Below are 21,295 nucleotides of genomic sequence, written 5' to 3' on the forward strand. Positions count from 1 at the left end.
AGCGTAATCGGATAATATGGGGAGAGAAACATCAGACCCAACAGAAGTTCGATTGTCCGGGACATCAGCAGCAGCGAGTAGCAAGGATTGTCCCAATACAGCCCGAGTGGGAAACGAAGGGCGTGTGGGGCAGCGTATGCCAACTATACTTGGCTCTGTGGGCACAGCACAAACAGGATTGCGGGCTGGTCCGAGTTGACCCGGTCAAAATTCCCGGGCCAGAACATAAGGCCCACAAACAATATCCTTTAAAACCCGAGGCTGAAGCAGCCGTCCACCAAATAGTGCAAGAATTAGAAGCACAAGGGGTGGTAAAGCTCGTAACTGCCACCACTAATTCACCGGTGTGGCCGGTAAAGAAACCCAATGGAACTACAGATTCACTGTCGACTATACAGCCCTGAACAAGGTCACCCCAAGAGAACATCCGATTGTGGCGAGCCCATCCACTATTTTCAATGGCCTGAACCAGAACATATAATCTTTACTGTACTCGACATAGCGAACGGATTCTGGACCATACCTTTGGATGAGGAGTCACAGAGGAAGTTTGCCTTCACTGTAAACAGGAAGCAGTATACCTGGACCAGGGTGCCGCAAGGGTTTCACAATAGCCCGGGCATATTCCACCAGGCATTGTCAGGAATCCTGGAACCCCTGGACATAGGAGAGGGAAGCATTATACTACAGTATGTGGACGATATTCTTATCACTTCAGGTACTGAGCAACAACACATGTTGGCCCTAACTACAGTATTAGGGGCCTTACAGCGCTCGGGGTTGGAGGCAAATCCTAGGAAAGCCCAGGTGGGAAAGGAGGATACGTAGTAGCCCAAGGGATGTCCGCAGATCGGAAGGAGGCTATTAGAACAATGCCTAGACCAGGAATGGTAAAAGGGGTCCGACAGGTATTGGGACTATTTAACTATTGCCGGAACTTTATTCTGGAGTATGTGGAGATGTCCCAACCGATACAGGACCTAGTAAAAGGAAGAAGGCCCTCCCAGGAGCCTGTTGACTGGGGTAGCCAACTGAAGCAAGCCCTTATGAGTGCACCCGCCTTGGGATTGCCGGATCAGAATAGACCCTTCCACCTGTATATGTACAATAGTGAGACCCATTACAATGCGATGGGAACCCAGGAACACGGGGATACTATTCCACGAAACAAGGACCGCTGGCCGCAGGGCTGTCCCGATGTGTCACAGCTCTTGATTGTGTGGCGTGGGCCGTGAGGGCCAGCGAGCCTATAGTGATGACTGGGCAGGTCATCTTACATACGCCACATACCCTCGTGGAATTACTTAACACAGGAAGGTTAAGAACCGTATCCGATGCACGGCACGCAAATTGGAAAGCGATGCTCTTACCCCCAAACGGCACTGTGACTATAATAAAGGATAACGGGAATAATCCCGCAGGATGGATAGTCACCGAAGGTAAAGAACACCAGTGTGGTCTCACGGGAAATGAGAGGGAAGGGAGTCAGATTAGCGAAACCCCGCTTGAAAAGGCAGATATAGAACTCTTTGTGGATGGATCCCGTCGATATGTAGAACAGGATGGGCAGTGGTGGACAACAATGGACAAGTCAAGAAAAGGGGACCCTTAGAGGGAAACCTATCGGCTCAGGTAGCGGAATTGGTAGCCCTCACCGAAGCATTAAAATTAGCAGCGGGGAAAAGGGTCAACATATATACCGATAGTCATTACGCCTTCGGGGTGGTACATGATTATATGACTGCTTGGAAGAGGCGGGGGTATGTGACATCGGGAGGGGGACCCATTAAGCACGAAGAGAGAGTTAAGGAATTGTTAGAAGCATCCCTCCTCCCTCAGGAATGTGCAGTGATAAAAATTAAAGTGCATCTAAAGATCACAGACAGGCACCAGCAGGGAAATGACTGGGCAGACGAAGCTGCCAAACAGGCAGCCAAATTAGATATGACTAGTAACGCCCCGATTGGCTCATGTATTACCCAAACGGAGGAAGTAAACATACTCAAGATACAGGGAGAATCCACCCTGCAAGAAACAGAAGGGTGGGAACAGAACGGAGCTAAAAGGATAGAGTTTGAAGGAAAAATGACAATGTAGTGGCCCCGGAATGTATCCAACAGAACCTATTGAGTCTCTACCATGGATACCGGTAGGACCGGCATGATGAACTCCATGTCACGATGTTGGTGGTGGAAAGGAATGGGTAGAGACATAGAAAACAATTGTAGGAAATGTATAACATGCACTAAACACAACCCAGGGAAAAAGATAAAGGTCGAGCTGGGACACCAAAGTTGCCTAAAGTGACCCTGGGAAGCCTTACAAATAGACTTTACTGGGCCACTGCCTAGCCAAAGGCGAAAAATGTACTGTCTGGTAATAATAGACCAATTTACAAAATGGGTAGAAGCCTTCGCCACTAGAAACTGCACCGCTGATACAATAGCTAAGATCCTGGCCGGGGAAATAATACCCAGGTGGGGAATGCCATTACAGTTGGACTCTGGCCAGGGTACACACTTTACAGGAAAAATCATGAAGCAAGCTTGCGCCCTGTTAGGGATTAAACAAAAATTCCACATCCCATACCACCCCGAGTCTTCTGGATTGGTAGAGCGAATGAATAGGACCTTAAAAACAGCACTGGCTAAGGCAATCGAGGAGACCGGACCAGGGGTGGGTTGAGTTACTACCACAAATCCTAATGAAATTAAGAGCTTCCCCTAACCAGACTACCGGACTGACCCTCTTTGAACTAATGACAGGAAGAGCCATGAGGCTGCCAGAAGTCCTGGTTACTGGAAGTGATGACATAAGGCCCTACAAGATACGGAGATTCGTGATGGAACTCTGCAAACAATCACATGAGTTACGAGCACAAGACAGAGACCAACAGATTATTAGGGATCTAGAAAGGGACACGAAGGAACAAAGGGTTCAGATACCTCAAATAGGGAGCCGGATCATGGTAAAGATAAATCCTGAAAGACCCGGATTCTCACCAAAATGGACCGGACCCCACCAGGTGATTATGGTTAGTGACACATGCGCTTGCATAGACATAGGAGCTGTTGGCAAATGGAAACACTGGACCCAGTTGAAACGATTTGGATCCTAACCAACCGGTGGCCACTGGAAAACGTTGTATTTTACAGGATCCTATCCCTCTTTGGAGCCAGAGCATCCACTGATGAAGAAAGTAACGGACCTCAAGGCCTATATGATAAGACATTGGAAAACGTTAGCTGTGATCCCGATTCAAAAACCCTAATGGTGGTAGTTGGCACAATGGTAGATTTAAATTGTAGCATTGGACTAACGGGCATGACACAACTTAACAGAGATTCCAACCGACAGTGGGGGTGGAACAATAACAAGGGCATAACATTAGCAGTAAATGAGGCCGCAGTATGCTTCATGTTAGAAGAAGAACGAGGAAGTTGCACTCATAGGGAGGGGATACAGATACAGTGCACGCCCGTCTTCACTCAACTCTTGGGAACGCCACAACAAGGGGATACCAGGTGGAAGATAAATCTGGCCTCCCCGTGCGTGGGTACGGACCAGTGGTGTTGGGAAATCCTTGTCTGAGATAGACCCCCTCCCGCTGCTCCGACAACCACGCTGGGTCAACAACTCTTCCCAGCACAACCACGCAAGCCCCCCCCCCCCCCCCCCATATGCCCGTCCATAAAGACTGGAGCCAAAGGGGGGCTAGTAATAAAGGAATCTAAGGAAAGGATATATTTTGGGGTGCGTCAGCGACTACTTACGGTAGTCCTAAACCTAACGGATATCATCCTGCCTAGCTTCTGTGGGAATGAAACTATAAGTCTATACCAGAACCTGACACAACGAATCCTCGAAGGCCTGGAATCCACTACCCTGAGATTTAATGTCAGAAAGGGAACAGGATCAAAGTCGAACGAAAAGGTGAATACTGGAAACACTAGGCACGGGTTATGCGGCAGGGGTTGCGACGATGAATTCCATAGACCTGTATGCAATAGACGACCGGATTAACACCTTATCGCAAATCTTAAGGGGCTTATTGGGGAGGGAAATAGATAGCCAAGCCCTACAAGCGCAGTTGGGAGATAGCGCTGAAGGGGAACTGTTACAAGTGGCCCACACATTACAGGAACATGCCAAGAACATAAATTTGATCCATGCAATGAGGAACGACCGAAGTAAATGATTACAAGCTGAGATAGTTTTCTCCGGGTATGGGGCCTGGATACTGAGTGAGGTACAACATAACCTGGAGCAACTCCAGAATGGGTACATACCAGATTGGATCCCGAATGGCATATTTAATAATTGGACTCCAGCCAAAAACATGAACAACGCATGCGAGGTACGGAAAAATAGTCACGCATGGGTGCCAAAATTTAGATGTATTACTGGACATGTGAATATGATCAGATTCGTGTTATCAATACCACAGTATAACGTAACAAAGGGAGACCCCTTATACCAAACCAACAATATTGGTGAAGTAAGAAACCGAACACGATTGCGTTACCATCAACCCTCCAGACAGGTGATTAAAATTAACAATAGTACCAAAGGCATTGACATAACCGACTGCTATAAAAATAACCAAGTGGTTTTATGTCAAGGTACGCTAAGAATGACGGAGGATGATTGCGGATTCCACCAAACAAGCGGATGCATGCTGAGTATCACTCCTCTCGAACGCGATTCCAAAACAATCGCTGCTCCACAAGGGGATGGAGATTTGGTGCGTGAGCATAGGAGCAGCCAACCTGACGATTAAGACCAGGGGAGGAGTTACCCCCCCGTGTCATCACCAACCCTAACTTCTGTTTCAGGCCCATGGGAAATATAGACATAAATGGATCCCACATACATCCCGAGACAACGGAAATTATCCACGGAATGGTCACGGATATCCTCCGAGAAGGGTACAAGGAGGCGGTATGGGAACCACAAGGAAAACAGATACCTGAATTAAGTGAGGAACAATTACAATTGGTGCAAGGAATCCAAAACCAAAGATGACAGTATACCCGGCTGATGGAAGAAATAGACAACCTACAAAGAGACACTAACACAATGCTGGCCGACCAGCCTTGGTATTCAAAACTGTGGAACATTGGACTTAATATTCAGATTCACTCATGGATAAGGATTATATCACATGTACTTGTAGTAATACAGGGCCTGGTCCTAATGGTACTGGTAGGATTAACCTGTGCATGAATTAAACAGGCCAAACGACACATTAGGGCATGCACTATGATTAAGACAATAAGGGACGGAAATTTAAACAGTCCTGCAGGAAGGACTTACCTTATATAGCCCTGCGGGAGAAGTCACAGGAGGTCCTGAAGTTTGGGAGATGGCCACCCAGGAAAACGGACATATCTGGAATTTGCCCACAGTGAAGTAGTTTCCGGGGAATATGGCCTACTTGCCATATAGCCAAGGGCCAAAGCAGGAATTGTAAGAGAAAATTGGCATTAGGGGTATAAGCGAAATAAGGTTTAAAGTGCCGGCTTCTACATTGGCTCAGCAAAAGGGGCAGAAGGCTGTGGCTGACCTCACATTCTAACATATTCCAGCACCAAGGATCCAGAGGCCTCTGATTCAACATTGATGTACCAAAACACTAGATAACATTAAGATACATCCAGTCCGACAAGATAAGACTCTGTGAAAAGACTCCAAACAGACTTTTAGGCGCTACGTACAATCAGCAAATTCTAACCCAATGAATCATCCCAGTTAAGGTCTAAAGGTTGCCTTGAGATCTTGGTCTGTCAATCCAAAATATTACTAATAAGGTAACCCAATTAGAAATTGAGGGAGGTCATACCGGGGTGGGGGGGCAAAGGGATCTATGAAATGTATAAATGATGTACAATTTTGCTATTCAGGGAACATCTACACTCACAGGCGGCTGTGATGAGAAGTGTTCCCAGACGTCCGTAATTAAAGATCGTTATACCTTGCCATCCGTCTCCGTCTAATACTTCGAGGGCTGCTACGCGGGTTGGGACGAGCTTCAACCCTTTATATCAAAGGGCCTGCTCGTGGGAAGAGAAGCCTTCCCATTTTCCCCTTCAGCCTCATTTTCCCTCATTTCCACTTTGCTGCTCAGGAGCATCATTTGTAGGCGTGGAGTCAGTTTCAATGTTTTCTGATAACAGCCAGCTCCACCATTTGACTCAACTCCACAACTATCTCTGTGTTGTCAGATTATCTTCTGACATCACGTTGTGGATGAGCCAGAACTTCCTCCAGTTGAAAATTGGAAGGGTCATCGAAACAAATATAGTTGGAAATTCTGAAGAGTTTGGATAGCAGAGGTATAAGATTCAATGGGGCCAAATTTGCCCCTTAGTTTAAGGATGGAATGCAAACGGAATGGTCTGCATAGATTTGTAGTGATAGCAAAGGCTTGCTTAATGAGTTTCTGCACAGTTAGGGTGGACTCTCCGATGATCGGGACATATGAACATAAGAACATAAGAATTAGGAACAGGAGTAGGCCATCTAGCCTCTCGAGCATGCTCCGCCATTCAACAAGATCATGGCTGATCTGGCCGTGGACGCAGCTCCACTTACCCGCCCGCTCCCCGTAACCCTTAATTCCCTTATTGGTTAAAAATCTATCTATCTGTGATTTGAATACATTCAATGAGCTAGCCTCAACTGCTTCCTTGGGCAGAGAATTCCACAGATTCACAACCCTCTGGGAGAAGAAATTCCTTCTCAACTCGGTTTTAAATTGGCTCCCCCGTATTTTGAGGCTGTGCCCCCTAGTTCTAGTCTCCCCGACCAGTGGAAACAACCTCTCTGCCTCTATCTTGTCTATCCCTTTCATTATTTTAAATGTTTCTATAAGATCACCCCTCATCCTTCTGAACTCCAACGAGTAAAGACCCAGTCTACTCAATCTATCATCATAAGGTAACCCCCTCATCTCCGGAATCAGCCTAGTGAATTGTCTCTCTACCCCCTCCAAAGCTAGTATATCGTTCCTTAAGTAAGGTGACCAAAACTGCACGCAGTACTCCAGGTGCGGCCTTACCAATACCCTATACAGTTGCAGCAGGACCTTCCTGCTTTTGTACTACATCCCTCTCGCAATGAAGGCCAACATTCCATTCGCCTTCCTGATTACCTGCTGCACCTGCAAACTAACTTTTTTGGGATTCATGCACAAGGACGAGAGGTGGGCACCGGAGGGACTGGAGTGCATCATCACGCCCGGCAACCAAATTTTAATTTGATTTTACGTTTTAAAGTTAATTTGTTTTAATTGCCGGTGCTTTTAGTGTCCCCTTCCCTTTTATAGGGGGCACTGGGGAAAAATTGTGATTTTAGTGCCCAAAAAAAAACCAAAAAAAAGAAAAACACAAAAAAAAACAAAAAAATGGGGGGAAAAAAAGGGCCTTGTAAATGTCTGGAGTGTCACCCAGGTCGGGTGGCACTCTTTAATGTTTTATGTTTTCGCAGGTAAACTCAAAAGAGTTTCATGCACAAGGACCCCCAGGTCCCTCTGCACCGCAGCATGTTGTAATTTCTCCCCATTCAAATAATATTCCCGTTTACTGTTTTTTTTCCCAAGGTGGATGACCTCACATTTTCCGACATTGTATTCCATCTGCCAAACCTTAGCCCATTCGCTTAACCTCGTGATTTTTTGAGGCAGAGAAGATATCTGCGAACGGTGGTAATTACATAATTAGAGCGCGCACCGCCTGGTCCCCGCCCTGGAAGCGACATTGCCCTCAAACAGTTGATCGACCGCTTGTCGGTGCCCCCGACAGCTTTGCGCAGCGGGAAGCTGCCAGTGGCTGGGCGGCACGTCCGCCCTTAAAGGGGAGAGTGCACCTCCGCGGCCGCCATTTTATTTTAATTGTCAGCCAACTCTGTGACAGTAGCGACCATGGGTTCGGTCGGGTCGCCATAGGGCAGCCCAGCACCCCATCTTGGGTGCCGGGCCGCTGGCCCAGACGAAGCCCTCCCTGCGTCCCTCCCCTTTAAGTGAAGGGGAGGGACGTAGCTAAGCGTCATTGCTGACATGCTCAGCGCGGTGCTGATGACACCTTCCGCCCCGCTCCCAAGTCGCTTCCACCCCTCTGCCGCCCAAAACACCGCCCCAATGATTTTTCAAAAGAAAAGTGGGCAATTTCCCTCTATTCTCCGGCCCATGGATTTGGGCGGTAATTCACCAGAGAATTCAAATTATCTGCCCGAAATGGGGCAGAGTGCAATTTCAGCCCCAATGACTTTTTCTTACCCTTAATATGGTATTTTTGTTTCTAAAATTTGCAACAGGGCATTACAGCCATTGGTGAACTGCCAATAGGTTCCTGTATGAATTTTAATTTGCCAACTCACCCATGAACAAATGTTTTACTTTAGTATGTAGATAATCAGAGAAAGACTTTTTTTTTAATTGTAATTTTCATATTGCATGGTTTGGAACAGGTTTGCTGTTTGCTGGTTATTTTACAATTTTAACATTGGACTCCTCCTGGAAGACTAATACAGTCTTGATGTTTAGGCGGCTGTATATGTTCAAGTGTCACTTGTGGTTTGAAATTCAATGAAAGTAATAGATAGTTAATCAAAATTCAGTGATCTAACTGACTCACTGGAGGCACTGATTCCCAGCTGAGTCCCAGATTCTTAGAACGTAATTAAAATATCAAAGAAGGATCATGAAGTGAACAAATGCCTTGCAGTATATGAAAGTTGATTATTATCCAAAAAGATTATGTTTTGATGTATGGTATCAGCAATATATATTATCTTCCATATTTTTGACTTCCTGTGGAACGCAATGAGAATTAGCTAACAGTTCCCAAAAAACAATTGCGATTATTATAACCTTTTTTTCAGTACAGTGGTTTTAGGAAAACAAAGTAAAAACCAAAGTAAAAATGCATTGTGCACACTACACGTTCTGAGAAAAATTGAATTTGCCTTAGAAATCAAACAAATATTAATGATTCCAAGATGGTGATCCTTATTCACAGTGGTTACAATGTGATTTATTAGCTGACATTCAAACAATTTATCACTATTTGGTTTCTGGTTCCACCCATGCCCCAGAGAGAAACAATTTGAAGCATTGCAGTTAATAACTTCTAATTTTAGAGGGAGCAGCAGAGGATAAGGTTCTGAGGCGCATTATATTGGTTTTATATTTCAATGTTGTGAATCATTTCATTACCTGTGTAGGTCATGGAGAAGTAATGTTAAATGTTACACAAATATTGACAACAGTTGAGGGCAATAATAATAAACTGTTGAATAAAAGTTTTTGTAGTGATGATTGAGCTGTATTATGTTTCAAATCAATTCTTGTAACCCAAGGAGCAATAATTAAAGAAGAAATGTATTCCCTCTCCTACTCTGTTTTACATATTGGTGAAATGTCATTCATAAAGTTTATTTTGCCTGATAGGTCACATTATCTATTTAACCTTGTACCAGAAGCTTCCTTTAGATCTATCAATTTGGATCTCGAAATCGGTGAAGAGCAATTTAACTGATGTGAGCAACTGACTCCTTCAGCTTAAGTCATTGATGCTGATCAAAGGTATTGATGACTTTATAATTGAAGACAGTTGTATCACAAAGATCACCTACAAGATCACCTCTGTAATATTACCTGCCCCACCTCTGGCTCTGTCCCTGAAACCTTATTCATGACTTTGTCACCTCTAGACTGACTACTCCAAAGCTTTCCTTAGCGATCACCCATCCTCCACGCACTCTCTATTCTGACCTTTTGTGCATCCCTGCTTCTCGCCCCACCATTACAGACTGCCCAGAATTTTCAGAGGTAAGAACGGGTGGGTTGGAGGCATGGGGGGTAATGAAAGCTGAAAAAATGTGAAATCCGACCCAACCCGCATACTTCCACCTTTAACTCCAGAGAGACGGCTGCAAACCTGCTGCAAGGAGGCGGGTTGGCAATTTACATATAATGAGGCCTGAAGCCTCTACCTTAATCTGCTTTGCAGATGGCTGGGGATCGGGATTCCCAGTGGCTACAAAGATGAGGTGGCCTCAGCCTCTGGGAGCAATGTTTGTGGGCCTGGAGGAGCAGGCGTGCTTCCTCCTGGCCCCCAAACTCCCCGCCATCAGCCTGGCCCTCCCTGAGGTCAGGGTTCGGACTTCCCCCATGGAATGTCCCCAGGAATCGCGTCTCAGCCCCGGGGTTGGGGATCGGCCCCATCCCACCATACCATACCATCCTGGGCCCAGAACTTACCTGTTGCTTTAAAAATTTTGATTCATAGGATGTGGGCGTCACTGGCAAAGCCAGCATTTATTGCCCTTCAGAAGATGGTGGTGAGCTGCCTTCTTGAATCACGGAGGGCGGTTAAAAGTGAACCACATTGCTGTGGGTCTGGAGTCACATATAGGCCAGATTGGGTAAGGCCGCTAGATTTCCTTCACTAAAGGACATTAGTGAATCAGATGACAATCCGATAGTTACATGGTCATCATTACTGATACTAGCTTTTTATTTCAGATTTATTTAATTAACTGAACGGTTAATTAAATGGTGGGATTTGAACTCACATCTCTGAATCATTAATTAGTCCAGGCCTCTGGATTACTAGCCCAGTTACATAACCATTATGCTACCGTACTATGCTGCAGCCTCCTTCTTCGAGTACCCTACACGATTGGAAGCCAGCCTGTCCAATCAGGCTGACCTCCGGGTGGGGAAACTATCCCTGACGTTGCACATACACAGTGGAGTTAAAGGTTTCCCGCCATCTCCCGGGTCCCCCCCACCATGCTGTGCGGGGGGCCCCGGGAAAATCCAGCCCTGTATCTTCAGCCATCTAGGCCTCATGCTCTTGAATTCCCTCCATTCTGATTCCCCACCTCCCTCTCCTTTAAGACCTTCCTGAAAACCCAGCCCTTTGTCGAAGTTTTGATCAATCCTCCTAATATCTTCTTTGTCTCAGCATTCATTTTTGTCTGATTATGTATCTGTGGAGCACCTTGTGACATTGTTCTATGTTTAAGGCACTATATAAATGCAAATGATTAAAACCACTTATTGGAATATAATGTGCCATCATTTAATCAATTTTACTCTCCAGTTATAAGCTGCTTTTTGCATCAATGGAGCATGATTGCAAAAATGTTAGTATAATTCAGCTATTAATTTGAGCTTCCCATGTCCTAGTACGCCTACTTCCACAGGCCCAACCTGGTTCTCATTAGGAATGCATTCCCATGCACTTTATCGAGTAAGAGGGGACAGAGACCCATGATGCCAGCATCTCACCTTAATTTCCTGTCCTTGCATCCAGGGGCACCTATTTACTATGGAACATCTGAGGGAACCAGGCCTGCAAAGTGAAAAAAGGCTGATAAGGCAACCAGACTACTTGTACACAGATCCATTGGAGGCATTCTGGCTTCTGCCAGGGAGTGGGCCTGCACCACAGATGTGACTGGGTAACATTAATGCACCATTATGTTAATGACCTGGTTCAACACATTCAGGCATACCTCTGTGTGTTCTGTTTGTACCAGGCAAGGCGAAGGGAGCAGTATTGAGACCATGCTATTTTTCTCTGAATGTCTTCATCTATAACTCAAGAAGATAATTTTGTTCGCTTTTTTGCAGCTTGCAGTGCAAGTTTTTGAGATAGATCGCTATCAAAATTATTTGACATGCTTAAAGAGGTTGTAGCTTTTTCAACTGCAAGGAACGTTTTTGTATAACACATGTCATGTTTGGTGCCTTCTATCACACCATTACTGTGTATCATGGAAAGTCTGTGAATGGTTCAAAGAAAGGCCAAAGTAAAATAATCTTCAGTGGGTCAATCAGCTCTCAGTGTCTGTACTGATTATCGTTATGGTTAAGCACAAATGCCAAGAGATTATTTTTCCATCGCAACTTCCACTGCAAAAAAGGGTTCATTAAGAAAGAGATTTACCAGGGTAAACACAATTATATCTAAATCCAAAGCTGCATCAGTATTAGTTTTTTTTCCCAGACTTTTTTCATATAACCTCTTTAAGGCCAAACTTTAATTCAACACTATTTCAGTGGGTGATGTTAGAGAAGGGATCAGACTGTTGTGGTCCTGACTCCCTTATCCCAGGCATCAGTGCAGCAAAATCTAGCATTATTATCTCAAGACATATTTAAAGAGCAAATTTTGAGAAGCCTATTATACACATTAAGCATTTTGGGAAGATTTGACATTTTGAGACAGATTAACTATAAGAATGAGGATTTTTATTGCGTACGGGGTTACATTTAAAATGCCTCTACATCAAGAGAGTCCCATTCTAAAGTTGTGGTTACATGTAAACAGTACCATATATTCTTGTCTTGTGTGTTGTTAGGGTTCTGATTTACAACACCATTACAGTATCAAGTATATTCAAAGCTTTTATAATGGCAAAAGCTTGCAGTTTGGTAATGGGAGAGGAAACAGGATGCCATAATCATGAAAAGAATGTGGAACGTTTGGCCTGTCTCGTTTTAGTACTATAGAGCCTAATGTAATCTCTCCTTGAGCTTATGACTGCTGTTTGGCATAAGAAACATTTTTCAGGTGTATATAAAGCATCTTTAAACATTGTGGAGCTGAGTGGCTGTCAGGTGCTCTATTGCTTTTACTGAGAAGTTGGAGAATGTATTCATAGGCAATAAGTTCCAGCTGGAAAACTAGCATCAGAAAGCTATTTTTTTACGTTTTGTTCAGAATTCAGTTTAAATATTATCATTGTATAGCATAATTGTAAAATATTCCTTTAAATGTAGATCCACAGAGTAGAAGCCCAAGAAAAGGATATTAACATTGTTAGGTGCTGTGGCATATACACTTAAGTACTGTATTTAGTTATGGTCACTGTATTTAATAAAGAAAAGACAAAGAGACATTGGAAAAAGTTGAAAGAAGAGCAAGTAGCATGTTATCACATGTTAAATCATTAAGGCATGAAGAGAGATTAAGGGAACTAAATATGTTCTGATCGAATTAAGTAGACTAACAGTCGGAAAAAAGTGAACATAAAACAGGTTTACAACATCACAAGTGAATGAATAGGATCGGTATGGAGACATTATTTCTGTAGAATCAGGAGAAGAGAATTGGTTATCATGATGAGCTAAAGGAATAGTAAGATTAAAATAATTGAAGGTGTAATTACTTTACCCAGGTTTGTTAACTTATCAAGTAGACTGCTATCTAATACTGTAAATGAGAGGCTTGCCACTAAGGTGATTAAAGATACAGGTCTCCTAACTTGAGGAAGGACATTCTTGCTATTGAGGGAGTGCAGTGAAGGTTCACCAGACTGATTCCCGGGATGGTGGGACTGACATATCAAGAAAGACTGGATCAACTGGGCTTGTATTCACTGGAGTTCAGAAGAATGAGAGGGGATCTCATAGAAACATTTAAAATTCTGACGGGTTTAAACAGATTAGATGCAGGAAAAATGTTCCCAATGTTGTGGAAGTCCAGAACCAGGGGTCACAGTCTAAGGATAAGGGGTAAGCCATTTAGGACCGAGATGAGGAGAAATTTCTTCACCCAGAGAGTGGTGAACCTGTGGAATTCTCTACCACAGAAAGTTGTTGAGACCAATTCACTAAATATATTCAAAAAGGAGTTAGATGTAGTCCTTACTACTAGGGGGATCAAGGGGTATGGCGAGAAAGCAGAAATGGGGTACTGAAGTTGCATGTTCAGCCATGAACTCATTGAATGGTGATGCAGGCTCGAAGGGCCGAATGGCCTACTCCTGCACCTATTTTCTATGTTTCTATGTTTCTATGTTTCTTGAATATGGACCTAAGTATCTGGTTGCGTGGATCCCTATACCAGTTTATGGTTTATTTAATGATGACTCAGCAAGCTTAGTTGCAAAGAGAATTATGCAAATACTAAATATGGTGTTTTGCTACCGGGAATGACTCCAACCACCACCATAGTTTTCAAAGATTTAGTCCAATTCACTTCAATATACTGTCTGGTTCACTGATGCCATAAAGGTAATTACACCTAGTCAGTAAATAACATCAGAAACAATAACAAAATTGTATTTAGTTGTTGATTACATTTGTTCCCATAAGTGTTTCATAAAAGCATGATTCAGATTTGTTTTTAGCTAAGATTTTCCTGTATGCTACCATCTGCTAGTGAAACTCTCATCGCAATGGATCTGTGTATATGGGTTCCTGGTTCCTATTTGTCAGACATGGCGAGTAATTGGAAATGAGGATTCTAGTTGCAGTATTATGGCAAGTGAAATATAGTCCTTTCTTCATACTCTGTATGCCAAACATAGGTTGCCAATTCAACAAGAAAAAAAAGGATATATTTTCTAGACACTTTTTGGATAGGTCTATGCGATCTTCCCCTTTGTCTGAAGCCCTTATCCATGCCTTTGTTTCCTCTAGACTTGACTATTCCAACACACTCCTGGCTGGCCTCCGACCTTCTACCGTACGTAAACTAGAGGTGATCCAAAACTCGGCTGCCCGTGTCCTAACTTGCACCAATTCCCGTTCACCCATCACCCCTGTGCTCGCTGACCTACATTGGCTCCCGGTTAAACAGCGCCTCGATTTCAAAATTCTCATCCTTGTTTTCAAATCCCTCCATGGCCTCGCCCCTCCCTATCTCTGTAATCTCCTCCAGCCACACAATCCCCCGAGATGTCTGCGCTCCTGTAATTGTGCCCTCTTGAGCATCCCTAATTATAATCGCTCAACCATTGGTGGCCGTTCCTTCTGTTGCCTAGGCCCCAAGCTGTGCAATTCCCTGTCTAAACCTCTCCGCTTCTGTACCTCTCTCCTCCTTCAAGACGCTCCCTAAAACCTACCTCTTTGACCAAGCTTTTGGTCACCTGCCCTAATTTCTCCTTATATGGCTCAGTGTCAAATTTTTTGCCTCTCAATAATCCTGCAAAACACCTTAGGTTTTACTACGTTAAAGGCGCTTTATAAATACAAGTTGTTGTAATTTAAAAAATAAAGAATGTAGTGACATTTATTACCAGATGCCTTAGATCTTGTGAGGGTAATTTTAACCCCCAAAAATAGATGGATTTGGGTTGGGTGGGAAGTTAAAACGTTAAAAATCTGAAATAGGAATCCAACACATCTTCAACCTGCCCGTTTCTGGTTTTAATGGAGGTGGGGCCGGCAGGGGGAGGGGGGGGCAGGCGACTAACCCACCCTCAGGAGGTGGGTCAGCTGATAAAACCTTTTAAAGAGGCTGCGGGCCTCCATTTTAACAAACTTTTTATGGAGTGTTTCCTCCAGGCCCAACAAGTTTACATGTGACCCCCGCGATCTGTCCGACCCTCTCCACCACCCCCACCCCCCCCATGATTGGATCCCCATCCATCATCTCCAACCCCAGACAACAAGCTCTCCCAGCAGCCCCCACCAGTTAAAATCTGTAGGACGTTTGGGAAACCCATACTTCTGGGTTTACCGTCCATAACTCCACCCCCGCACCGAACACGCAGCCCTGTAAATATCGGGGCTTTTGAGTTGTAACAAGGGAAACCTGCCATCTAAAGTAAAGCTTTCTCATTCAAATATTTTGATCTTGGAACTCTGAATAGTTGTTTTTCAGCATTAATAATTTTGAACTGGAATTAGCCCTGAAATGACTGCACAAAATCATTTTCCAATACTAATTTAAGCAGTCTTGCAAATTATATCTTCACCCCGTGAAATTTATTCAAACTTCCAAATAAAATAAAATAAGAAAGTATCCAACAGTGATTTTCTTCCATTCTAGCATTGGGTAGATATGACTAAACATTGAAAGTGAATTCACACCATAAGTCTTTGTCCTTCCCACACTTTTAGAAACAAAGTCAACTCAGAAGTGAAATAAGTTGAGTTGCTATTACCGTTTTACCTGAGAAATATGCCCTAACCAATTAAATTGTGCTGGTTTTAGTTATCTATGATTAGCCTATATGCTACCATCTTCTATTGAAACTTTCGTTATCATTCTATGACAAGTTCATATTGTTGTGTTGCTTCTAAATGGATGCACACTGACTTCATGTCTAAGGCCTTGCCTTCATGTTCCACACTCAGCTGCAGAATTATGAAAAAAATAAAGTAGCTATAATGGCTGCTCACAGTCTTGCCGCAAAGCCAAAGCTTCTTTTGTGACCTCTGGACCATCAGAAAGACTTTCATTAATACGGTCACATTCAGCAGACTTCAAACATCTCCATTCACAAAAAGTAAAATAGCAACTCCTGTGCAATGATAATGGGAACACAGAGACATTGGTGAGCAAAGCTTCAGATATCAAGGATGTAATTTGTTGCATAGAAACATAGAAATATAGAAAATAGGTGCAGGAGTAGGTCATTTGGCCCTTCGAGCCTGCACCACCATTCAATAAGATCATGGCTGATCATTCACCTCAGTACCCCTTTCCTGCTTTCTCTCCATACCCCTTGATCCCTTTAGTCGTAAGGGCCATATCTAACTCCCTTTTGAACTGGCCTCAACAACTTTCTGCAGTAGAGAATTCCATAGGTTAACAACTCTCTGAGTGAAGAAGTTTATCCTCATCTCGGTCCTAAATGGCTTACCCCTTATCCTTAGACTATGATATATTCTATGAAATAACTAGTTCTGAATTACCTCTTGATATGTGAATTTATCATTTTTGATTTTTTGTCTTGAATATCTCTTAGATGTGGATTTTATTACACATTTTTAGAAATGGTATGGGACGCATAGTCTGTAAATAAACAGGATTTGTGCCTGTGACTTTCCCCAGTGATTAGCTTTCAATAACAGCTTTCTCAATTAGAAAAAGAAGTAAATTGGTAGTAGTCATACAACCTTAGCTCTCAATAATAGGCAGCATTGAGAAAGGCATAAGATCTGCTTGTTGTTACAGTGGTCTAAGATTAGCATAGTCCATCCTTTAAGTTATTTCCCCTTTCCAAAAGGAGAAAGTGGAAATAACTTTAAAGTTTGATCATTTGAAGTTACTCTGTTTCTGTACTCCGGTGACAATGAAGAACTTTTAAACATTTTCCAACAGCTGGTGAAGATTCAAGATGGCAACCTAGACCATCCTGAAGTAATGCTTCAACAGCTTTAAAGGTGATGATAACTTGAAATTCCAGGGAATTCTCAATAGGTATAACGAGCATATACCCCTACATTCTTCCAGAAAATGCAGAGCGTACCACCAGAGGTGAAATCTTACTATGTTGATATTGTCAGTTTACTTTATGTATTCATTCAGCCATATTTCTGTAAAAAGTAAGCATTTGTGACATCATTGCACCATCTACACTTTGTAGAAACTTGAATTGTCAGACATACAGCAACTGTAGCAATATAAAATTACATGCTTTGACTTATTTTTCTTCTCCATTTCAACACTGCTTTTTGAATGAGGAACATGCTCAGACTGCTATTATATCCAGTTCCCAAAAAGCAGGCTCATTGGTTTGATAGAGGCACTAACATGATATCACCAGGATTCTCTACTTATTTTTAACAACATTATTATTATACATGACTGTTTATGTATAATCTATAATAGTTCAGTGCAAAAATGCAGGCTGCAATATGTTCTCACCAAATTCTTGAATAGGCCTGAGGGCATGAAGTCATTCATGAACATTTTTTTATCTTGTTACTTTTGATGACATGCCAATGGATTTATTGGTTCTAGTTCTACCCGAGATTCCATGTAGGTGATGTACATTTTCGAAATATTTTAAAATCAATTCGAAATGAAAATAAAGTGAATTATTTCCTTTGAATAGTAATAAAAATGTGGATAATATACATAGTGAAATAGTTTATGTTTTCAAATGTAATTTCCTTAAATGCAAATTGTGAATCTGTATTTTCACAATCTGTTTTATTATTCATGTGACTGTTATATTCACACTTTCAGCTGTCCTCAACACTGTGCTTTTCTTTAAATAGGGCTGAGTGGATGGACCAGGAATGGCTGCCATATCTGACTGCTCTATCATTGGTCAACAAGGGTTATGTCTACTTCATGCACATTAGGAATCCTGCCCAATCTCTTGTCAGATACTCCTTTGAGTTGGAGTGCCCTACCTTTATGAAGCACTCATCTAAAACCTGCCAAAGATCGCTCATGGAGGATAATTGAATTTAAGGGCCTGAACTTGGTGGCCTTACCACCCACAGCCGCCGGCTGTCGCCGAGCTTTTTGGACGGTCTCCCCTTGGTGCCATTTTCATGGCTGCTTCCCGCCGGCGGGAGGGGAGTACCGCTGGGAACCGCCTGCTGATGGCCACTGGCGCGCAAGGCGTGTAAGTGTCCTCCCGCCCGCCGAGCTGGCAGTTTGGTGTGGGCAGAAGTTGATGGCAGCAGGGGGAAGGACCGTTGCATGAAGGCAGGTCTAATCTCAATGGTAAGTAAGAAGACCTGCAAAAAAAGTGAACTTTTTTAATTAATTTTTTTCCAGCGATTTATGTGTATGGGGTCCCCTGAAGGTCTTCCAGTGGGGGTTTTTTGTGAAATTTTTTATTGCTATGTGCTCCCCCCTCCCTGGGCCAGACTCAATCCTCGATGGCACTTTGGTGAGGATCACACTTGCCGCCGAGATTGGGAGCTTCTGCCCGCTGCCACCCAGAATCACGGCATAAGTCATTATTTTGCCACCGGGTGGTACTGGCATATCTTTTAGAGGAATCTTCCTGGCAAAGTACTGCCAGGTCTCTCAGCGGTCCTTTGGGCGGCACTTAGGCAGGCCTTGGCTTTGACCAAGTTTGGGCCCTGAGTGTCAGTCAAGGCAAAAGTGTCAACTCATAATGGGTGAAATTAGTTTTCGACGGTAGCATGAAACAAGCGATAGTCAATCAACAGCTGAAGCACCAGTTTTCTGGCCATTTTTATGAACAATACTTTGAATCGTCAAACCCAAAACCTCCAAGAAAGAACTGTACTGTTTGGCAAGCTTGTGGAGGTGGCTTAGGGAATAGGATTGACTGGCAGGAGTTCGAGCCAGGCTAACCTGGCTAAGGTGCATTCATTTGCAACTGGACATTTCACACTGATAGACTGGGTGGAAGGGAACCCAGGCCGATTGATGTCATCACCATCTAAAGTGATTACTGGGAATAATACCCCGAGAGATAACTCAGAAACACTATGCATTCGCATTATTAAAGCACAGTCACAACTCAGTCCCAATCGAAACTGGTGCAAGGCAGGAAATGGCCGGGCCATTGTCTTCCAGGAGATAAGCCAGTTAAGCAAGATCGGTTTGAGATCGAAACCCATTACCTGCTAATGGGGGCCGCCAACTCAGAAAACGACAGACATCCAGTAATCAGCACCCATTGTCTCTCCAGATGCAAGGCCTGGGAGCGGCAAATTAAATATAATTTTTCACAAAGGTTTCAAAGGTCCCGGGGTGGGGGGGGGAGGTGTCCAGACAGATCACCTGAGTCAATCCATCAGTCAGTATTGGTGGGAGGAAAGGTGATGGGATTTGAGGATATAAGGAGCCGTTTTGCAACAAGCTCCAGTTCAGGAAAAAGCTCAGGAAAAAGCTGAAGCGGAAACTCTGGCAAGTTGAAGTTCAAGCTCAAGTTCGAAGCTCTCTTCATTTCAACGAAACACCAGCAGAAACTGAGCGCTGCTCTTCAACCTTCATTAACGGACCTTGACTCAAACTGGAACTTGGATACTGCGTCAGCGGTACGGAACCAGGAGCGAGACGTACAGGAAGAAGCTGCAAGCAAGGGAACGGGCAATCAGGGCGCGCATACTGCCTGTGCCTACACATCTGCAAGACCACTTAGCTGTGTGAGGGGGTGATTGTAAGTCTCAACCAAACCCAAGGGGTTTGTGCTGGCAGGGGTCCTGTGTTTTTTTTTTATTCGTAGCCAATCTTTCCAATTCTTTGTCAAATCACAAACGGCAGAGGTCACCTTGCACACATCAAGGATCACTCTGCGCCAATGCTCTTAGCCAAAAGGCCGAGAGCCACTGCACCGTTCCTGGAAGTACTGCAATACCAGGTTCGTGCCATGGAGGTGGATGGGTCAGCAACCCCACACACCTCCGTGGAGGTGGATGGGTCAATCCACCCCACCCACCTCCTATTTCCAAAAAAGCAAGCATATACCTTCCTGATCCAGGGAGAACCACCTTGGGGTTATGGTGGTTACTCCCCTGTCAGGTCAGTTACGCATGATCTTAGCCAAAAGGCCGAGAAGCCGAGAAGCCTGTTTTTTTTTTTTGGAAATTCGTAGCCAATCGTTCCAATTCTTCGTCAAATCACAAACGCCAGAGGTCACCTTGCACACGCCAAGGATCACTCTGCGCCAATGCTCTTAGCCAAAAGGCCTAGAGCCACTGCACCGTTCCTGGAAGTACTGCAATACCAGGTTCGTGCCATGGAGGTGGATGGGTCAGGTCCCCCACACACCTCCGTGGAGGTGGATGGGTCAAGCCATCCCACCCACCTCCTGTTTACAAAAATGTAAGCATATACCTTCCTGACCAGGGAGAAACCACCCGGAAGTCATGGTGGCTGGTCAGGTTAGTTATGCAGATCTTAGCCAAAAGGCCGAGAAGCGATGCAAATAGGAGGTGGATGGGTCAGGCCCCCCACACACCTCCTACTGTGTTACTTTATTTCACGGGAGGGTTCTTTTATTAAGCCTTGGTAATTTAGCACAGCAGGGCTTATTGGATAAGCCAGGGTTGTACTGTTTTTCACTGTTTATGAGCGGTGTTGTTAATCTTATTAAACACAATACAATTGAGCTCGTAAAATGTGTGTCCGAGTCTGATCTGTCCATATAATCCGTATCGTCCAGAACTTGTGGTAGGAGGTGTGTTTTCAGTACGCCCGAGAAAACCAGGCAGGTGCAAAGTGGGCTGCTGATTTGCCAATCCCTATTTTGCGCAACTGCCAAAGACCAATTTCACCTCTATTCTTTCTAAATTGGTTACAGCAACTGAATTGACCATATATACTTTATTTATGTTTTTGGTTGTAACTATTCAAAAGTCTCACAGTGTCTTGTTTAACTCTGTGCTTTATAAAATAAATATACTAAAGTAATAGTTAATCAATATTTTTTAAAGTTTTTCTTTACTAATTCAACTGGTTTCATTTTCTGGGTCAGTCTATCCAGCTTTTAATAAAATGTTTTAACATTTTATTTTGAATTTGTTTGTACAGGTATCATCATCCCACAATTACTTTGAGGGCTGATGTTCTAGGATGTAAACATACTGGGGCCGAAATTCAGGTTCGCCCAA

At 43.8% G+C, this 21,295-nt stretch overlaps 2 pseudogenes; both read right to left on the reverse strand.

Annotated features, from left to right (window-relative positions):
- Positions 1-20,006: 20,006 nt before the first annotated feature.
- LOC139269997 (U2 spliceosomal RNA) lies at positions 20,007-20,245 on the reverse strand (annotated as a pseudogene).
- Positions 20,246-20,375: 130 nt separating this feature from the next.
- LOC139270009 (U2 spliceosomal RNA) lies at positions 20,376-20,606 on the reverse strand (annotated as a pseudogene).
- Between the last annotated feature and the right edge of the window lie 689 nt (positions 20,607-21,295).

Source organism: Pristiophorus japonicus, chromosome 8, assembly GCF_044704955.1.
Source record: "Pristiophorus japonicus isolate sPriJap1 chromosome 8, sPriJap1.hap1, whole genome shotgun sequence".
NCBI lineage: Eukaryota > Metazoa > Chordata > Chondrichthyes > Pristiophoridae > Pristiophorus > Pristiophorus japonicus.